This window comes from Chelonia mydas, chromosome 9 (genome assembly GCF_015237465.2).
Source record: "Chelonia mydas isolate rCheMyd1 chromosome 9, rCheMyd1.pri.v2, whole genome shotgun sequence".
Taxonomy (NCBI): domain Eukaryota; kingdom Metazoa; phylum Chordata; order Testudines; family Cheloniidae; genus Chelonia; species Chelonia mydas.
This window is the reverse complement of record NC_057855.1, coordinates 61,362,829-61,370,344: the sequence shown is the minus strand read 5'-3', so window position 1 is coordinate 61,370,344 and position 7,516 is coordinate 61,362,829. Positions and strand designations below refer to the sequence as shown.

The 7,516-nt window shown below is 48.9% G+C and overlaps 1 protein-coding gene across 3 annotated transcripts in view; it reads left to right on the top strand.

Moving 5' to 3' along the window:
* The first annotated feature begins 416 nt into the window (after nt 1–416).
* LOC102931475 (Krueppel-like factor 5) overlaps nt 417–7,516 on the top strand; it is a 75,507-nt gene continuing 68,407 nt past the window's right edge. Inside the window, exon 1 of one of the 3 annotated variants that reach the window (XM_007063948.4) lies at nt 417–575. The gene's annotated coding sequence lies outside the window, so the exon portion shown is untranslated. The remainder of the gene's footprint in view (nt 576–7,516) is intronic. The other 2 variants (XM_043522090.1, XM_043522089.1) reach the window with 2 other exon arrangements.

The window sequence follows — 7,516 nt, the reverse complement described above, 5'->3', positions numbered from 1 at the left end:
GTGGCTGGAAAATCAATCAGCCAGAAAGCGGCATGTTTGCTGGCTGTGTGGTGATTTGGGGAATCAGGCTGTGGACAACTGATGAATTCCACCTGGATTTTATCAACTGTCCATATGCCTAGGCCTTATGACTCTCCTCTGCTGTGCACTGCCTCGTGCTCTTTGTGTTGGTGCCTACAACTGACAGTCCTTAAGGGCTATCAGCTGGTGAATAGACCTGACTGGGCAGAACAATGGGATGGCTGAAGGAAGCCAGTTTTCTCTAGCTTCCTTGCAGGAGGCTAGGGGTTTGGAGCAGTGGAATTTCCACAGTAACAGAGCAAAAGAACCAGCTGTTAGTGGTAGAGCTTATAAACTTGAGGGACTGGTAGGACATGAGAGCGGAACAGAAAAGGCAAGCTTTTGTAGCATAGGGGACTGTTCTGACTGTGGGGCCAGCCAAGGCCATAAACAGCTGACCTGGGTGGGAGAGAGAGGCTCACTCAGTGATATGGAGAGGAAGCTGTGAGCTGCAGGAGAAGGATCTTGGATGCCCTGGAAGACTTTGGCGTAAGGCCAGAGGATGCTCTGGTGTGGTGAGGAAACTGAGGCAGTGAATGGTGTAGAGGGTGTTTATGTTTAGAGCTATAGAACTCTTATCTAAAGTAAGAGTTAGCAAAGCCGGTGTATCTGTTTGCTTTCCCTTTCGTGTCTCCCCAAAGAGTTAACTACAAACCCAGAGCACCCACAAGGGTGGAGCTCTGGGAAAGGGTGTGCTTGTATTAATGAGGAGTCAGGTTTGGGGGCGGGGGGGCCAGTGCTGGTCCTGGGAGGCTCTAAGGTAGCTGGGGCATGGGGCCCATTTCCATGAAGGGGTAACAGCAAAGAGCCTGTCCCTGGGAAGTGTGCCAGAGAGACTCAGATGAGAGAAAGCACTGCACCCTACTGAGGTCAAGGGAAGCTTAAGAGCACATGGGTCTTACACAGCAGCCTGGGGAGTGGCCAGCTGGGGCCAGGCTGCAATGCTGTGCCATGCAAATGTACCTCCTCGGTGCTCTCATCAAAGCTCCTAAGTTAAGCAGGGAAGCGCTTGTCTGGCACCTATCTGGGAGGCCTGTGAGAATGTCCCAGGCTGCTATAGGACGTGGCACTGTGTCCAAGTGGCACAGTGCCCCTGGGGGTCATAGTGGATTACAAGCTAAATATGAGTCAACAGTGTAACACTATTGCAAAAAAAGCAAACATCATTCTGGGATGTATTAGCAGGAGTGTTGTAAGTAAGACATGAGAAGTAATTCTTCCGCTCTACTCTGCGCTGATACAGCCTTAACTGGACCATTGTGTCCAGTTCTGGGCGCCACATTTCAGGAAAGATGTGGACAAAGTGGAGAAAGTCCAGAGAAGAGCAACAAAAATGATTAAAGGTCTCGAAAACATGCCCAGTGAGGAAAGATTGAAAAAAATTGGGTTTGTTTAGTCTGGAGAAGAGAAGACTGAGAGGGGACATGATAACAGTTTTCAAGTACATAAAACATTGTTACAAGGAGGTGAAAGAAAAATTGCTCTTCTTCACCTCTGAGGATAGGGCAAGAAGCAAGGGCCTTAAATTGCAGAAAGGGTGGTTTAGGTTGGACATTAAGAAAAACTTCCTAACTGTCAGGGTGGTTAACCATGGGAATAAATTGCCTAGGGAGGTGGTGGAATCTCCATCATTGGGGATTTTTAAGAGCAGGTTAGACAAACACCTGTCAGGGATGGTCTAGATAATACTTAGTCCTGCCATGAGTGCAGGGGACTGGACTAGATGACTTTGTTCTCTGTCTGTACAGGCAGCTGCCATTTTGTTCAATGGAGCAATTGCAGCATGCTGCAGACGAAGAATGTTTAATGGGATGGGGTTCCCCTGAGGATCAGGGCTGGGAGAACGTGGATTATATTTATTCAGAGGTGCAGGCAGTGCCCCTGGACCCCTTCTGTTCTCTTCTTGAGGCACAGAGCAGTCTCTTGCAGGCTGGATGCTTTAGTCTCACCTGGGTTCCTGGGCTCAGTTCAAGGCTACTGGGACATGCGGGAGGTCAGCCTGGATGATCTGGTTGTCCCTTCTGGTCTTGAACATGACGACCTCCCTGAGCTAAGGAAAAGGGAAGTATGAGGGCAGGTGAAATATGCAGGTAAGTGTGAATGATGCACAGGGCAGGGAATAACTTCAGCTACTCATCAATGGTTCCAAATGAACTGTTGTCTCCCAGGGAAAGGATCTGGCATGGCTCAGAGCCACAAGAATAGAGTTTAGTAGGCCTCAAACAAGGAGGGGCCCTTTTGATGAATGACAGCTGCAATTAAATTAGACAGGATAAAATCCCTCCTGTTTTAGGACCTAAACCTGCCATTAGCTGTTTGGGGGTAGGGAGGAATGGCCCCTATGGGCAGGCTAGCTCATAATGATCCATTAAAGGGGTTTTTGCACTTTGCTCAGAGCCAGGTACTGGGCTAGATGGGCCAATCGTTGGTGTGCTCTCCTCTGCCCTTCCTATGAGACACATTAATTTGGTTATTCTGTGTTTGCCTGTTTTCCTTGCATCTCTAATAAAAGCCATTCAGGCTGAAGGGACAGGGCTGCTCTTTGTGCATGGAGAAATAGTGCTCAGTTCTTAGACAGCGCTAGGAACGGGTCTGGGGATTTAGAGAGGGGCAGTGTTTCCCCTGAAGCAATGATGAATACGTGCCCTGGCATGGCGCTGGGAGGTGTTCTGCTGATGCAGGAAACAGACAACTTAGACCCTGGGTAGATTGGTGTGTTCACGGTGCAATAAAAGACCCATGGCACGGCCATGACTTGCCCAGGTCAACTGACTCAGGTGCGGGGCTCAGGCTGCAGGGCTAAAAACGGCAGCGAAAATGTTCAGAATGGAGCTGGAGCCCGGGCTCTGAAAACCCATGAGGCAGGGAGGGTCTCAGAGCCCAGGCTCCAGCCTGAGCCCAAACATCTGCACTGCACTTTTATAGCCCCACAGCCCAAGTCAATTGACCTGTGCTCTGAGGCTTGGCCATGTGAGATTTTTATTGCAATGTAGATGTACCCTTAGGGACCAGATCCTCAGGCACCTACCTCCCACTGTTATCAATTGACATCCCACCACCTGTATCTTTAGGTGCCTCCGTACCAGTAACAATCTGGCTCCAAAGTGCCTATGTCACTGTGAAAATGGAACTTAAGCTCCTAAGTTACTTGGGCACTTTTGAAAATGTTACCATCCCTTCCCTCACCCTCTCATGATGGACAGAGGGACATTTTCAAAAGCACCTAATAGATTTAGGAGCTCCATGTTTAGGAGATGATGGGACTGGAGCTCCTAAATCTCCTCAGCCCTTTGGAAAATCTCTCCCAAACTCTTTCTGTCCTTGTCACAGTCCAGTTGGGCATTTGCATTCTACTGATCTATATCCAGTGGTGTCAACTGACTAGGGCATTCTTCATGGCCCATCCCGAGCTGTTGGCAGGTGCTCAGAGGCTACAAGAGGTGGCTGCAGTTCAGTGATCCTGGAAAGTCTTTTTTGGCCCTTCAGCCTGAAATGCTCCGTGACAGTGTAAGCTGTTTACTGCAGGTGTTGCCATGCAAACATCATAAGGCCCGGGGAAAAGAAAGTGAGTAAAAGGAAAAGATTGATCTACGTAATCTACTGGAGATATTTCTACTGCACTCATCGCTCTGGAATCTGAGTCCTGTCCTGCTCACAGGTCTTTGCCAGGGGAGTTCAGTTCTCCCAGGGCAATCCCAGTTTCCTACAGTATTGAAGTTTTCCAAGAACCAGACCTGTTTTGTATCATCTCCCTGATGTTTAGCTTGCGGCAGGCAATGCTGGAGTGCTGCATAGCAGATGGTCCTTTGCATTTTGTCAAGACAGCCCATTGATTTGAATTCTTCACCCCAGGAGTCACTGATCCTCCAAGCAAGCTGGGATGGGGGCATGGGGAGGGAGAGGATGCAAAAGATTTTTGGGTGGTGATGATGCAGGTAAGGAATTCGCGGTCTGCTGGAGTTCAAGCTCTTGCACGGTCTGCTGGAGTTCAAGCTCATACCGATTTTGCCAGATCATCATTAGAAAATATTATCCATTGAACTTGGGGCGGCATTAGTCTAAGCAGGTTGAGCACATTTCTGAGCTGCAGGATTGCATTGTAATTCAGTTCTGCCGCAGATTTGCTGGATCACCTTGGGCAAGTTGCTACCCCCCCATGCCTTGATTTCACCATTTGTAAAATGAAAGTGGTAATACTTTTCCAGGGTAGAAGGCCCCTTGTAAAGACTGAGCACCGCTTAAGGCAAAATTAGGAGAAGCAAGGTCTGATTTCCCTTCACGCTCAGTGCAGGGGTAGTAGAGAGGGCCATTTGGGGTGTGTTTGGATTGGTTAAGATTTTTGTCAAAGCAAAAAATGTATTTTGCTTTACCCGCTGCTATACCAAGTGGGACATGCAGCATCCAATTGGATGGCTCAATACTGACGTTGCTATTGAGGGATTACAATCCCAACCAATCAGAAGCCTGCTGGCTCATAAACGCAGGGCATACTCAGTGAATACACTGTACTCTGTCTGGCTGTAGCTCACAGATCGCCTCTTCTGAATCGATCTGCATGGAACTGGCTAGGTAATACCCAACACCCAGGAGCCCAGTGCTAAATTCTGCCCTCAGGTGACCCTAGGGCTGCTGTAGATGGGAATAAGCAGCCAGATTCTTATGTGAGCTCAGCACATGGTCTGTTGAGTGCTTGTGCAAATCTGGCCCTCAGAGTGCCGTTGTTAGATCACTGGGTCATCAAGGCAGGGGCTTGCAGCACCTAGCACAATCAGGCTTGGGGCCTCTGTGCAGTATTATTATGATCGTCGGTTGTTACAGGATTAGCGCCTCCATTGGCTTGACCTTCATTTGCCATCAGGAGCTGGGCATGCAAATGTGGGCAGCTGATGGAGTCTCACCACCAGAAATGCTGGCTCCCATTGCCTGGGATGGTCACCCATTCGCAGCGCGCCATCCCTGCCCTCCACACACACCCGTTTGCAGCTCAGGCTGTGAGAAGCGGCTCTATGGAGGTCAATGTAATGTAGCAGGAGTGAACCACACTTGACCCTGGGCAGGGAGGAATCTTGCACTGGGAGCCACCATTCCATGGTGTCTGCTCGCAGGTGAGCCCTGGAAGTTAGACTCACCCCTCATCTCTTCAGCCACTGCGGCACATGTACATCGCTGGGCTGTACCATGTGGGACGGGGAGTAGGGATCTACCCTGGCTGTTTTACTTTTGAGGGCCTGATCCAGGGCCCGCTCCTCTATAGAGGCTTCCGTTGGCTTCAGTGGCGATGGGATTAGGCCCGATGTACACCTATTAGAATGGCCCCTTTTCTCATTGGTGGGCAGTACTTCACTGCCTTTTCAGTCAGGTCTCCTTTCCCCGTCACCACAACCCCGTCCCTCTGTGCACGGTGGCTTGCACGTTGCAGATGGGCGTTGCAGCTAGTGCATCCTAGCTGGCAGCACTCCTCCGACGCCTTTCTTGCATCTCGCTGCTGATCCCCATGTGTTCGCAGTACAGTAACTCCTCCCTTAACATTGTAGTTTGGTTCCTGAAAAATGCTACTTTAAGCAAAACTATGTTAAGCGAATCCAATTTCCCCATAAGAATTAATGTAAATTGGGCCGGGAGGGGTGGGTCTAGGTTCCAGGGAAATTTTTTTTGCCAGACAAAAGACATTATATACATGTACAGTATAAGTTTTTTAAATAATTTTAAACAAACAGTTTAATACTGGACTCCCCAATGATGATTGTGAAGCTTGGTTGAGGCAGGGGTCTAGTGGGGTTAGGGCGCTGGGGCTTGCCCTGCTCCGCCTGCCTGGCACTCCTGCTGGGGAGCAGCGACAGGACGCAGGGGCTTGCCCTGCTCCACCCATCTGGCTTTCCACCCGCGGAGCGGGGTCGGGGGGTGGGAGCTTGCCCCGTTCCACCCACCCGGCGCTCCTGCCACGGAGCGGGGTCGGGGGCTTGCCTACTCCCTGGCTGGAATTCAAGGTGGGTGGAATGGGGTAAATCCCCGCACCCTGACCCACTCCCCAGCAGGAGCGCTGAGTGAGCGGAATGGAACAAGCCAAACAACCTTATAATGGAATATTGCATGACTTTAAACAAGTATGTTCTCTAATAGATCAGCAACCTAATAACGAAACAATGTTAACCGGGATGACTTTAAGTGAGGAGCTACTGTACTGGAAGTGGGAAGCCCACGGCACTGCTAGCTGGTGAGTGAGATAAGGCCCTGCTGTTTGGGAAAGGTGTTGGCCTCTTTCCCCTGCACCATTAGTTAATCTTTTTAAAACTATGATGTAAAACTATCCGTTAAGCACATCCTAGATGGAGCGTGGCTTCAGAACTCTGGCATGTGTCACTGCTCAGTGTTATTTACCTAGCAGGGCTGGGATGCCACTGAGACAGGAAGCAATAATCAGATTAATGGCTCTGTTGCATAAAGGAGCCTTCGTGTGCCATCGGCTGGAGGCCGGTGTGGTGTGGTGAGATGGGAAAGGAGGCAATGTAGGGATCTCCAAACTCCTGGGATGCTGGTGCCAACATCAATCACCCCACCTATGCATAAAGCAGTAGCTGTCCCATTGTCCTTGTTTTTTGATATTTTCAATGGCACTTAAGGCCCCAACTGAGATTGGGGCCTGTTGTGCCAGGTGCTGTACAAACAAAGAGGTAGAGACAGGGCCTGTCCCAGAATGCCTCCAGAGCTGGGCAAAAATTTTTCAGATGCAACTTTGTTCCAACAAAAATGCAGATTTGGGTCAGCTGAAAGGTCTTGCAAATGTATGTCAAATTCGCCCAATTGTTTCTCTCCCTCCTCCCCTTCCGTCCTGCAAATAAAATCTGAAAAAGCCGAAACATTTTGTTTTTACACTTTCAAAATGAAACATTTTAATCTTTTGATTTGCAAAACTTTTTGTTTTGAATTTTACTTCAATTTTGTTTAAAAAAAAAAAAATTAAAGGTTAAAATTAAACAGAAACCGAAAGTTTCATTGAGGGTGGAACAAAAGGGTTTTATTGACGCAAAAGAAGTTTGGCTGAGGTTTTTTTTTTTTTTTTTAAATGCTCCATTGTGGAAGGCTTTTCCAAGGGGCTCCATGGAAGCTATGCAGCACAGAGCCCTTGGGAGAACTGGCCATAGGCAAATTGAATCCTGATTTCCTGAGACTCAGTCCAGTGCATTAACCAAACACCTCCTCACCCTTTTAAGTCTGACTGGCCCGCACTGTGCAATGTTGCCCTCTGAGAGCCAGGTCTTTTCAGTGGTGACCAAGAGAGTCCGTTATAATGTATTGTACTCCTAGCATTTTCCAGCTGAGGATCTCAAAGCACTTTGCTAACATCAGTGAGCCATATTCCCTGTGATGTAGGAAAGTGTTACTGGCGGCTTGTCTCCATGCTACGGCAATGCATATCAGAAGGGTGCAAGTTGCTCTGACGTGTTGCACTCTACCT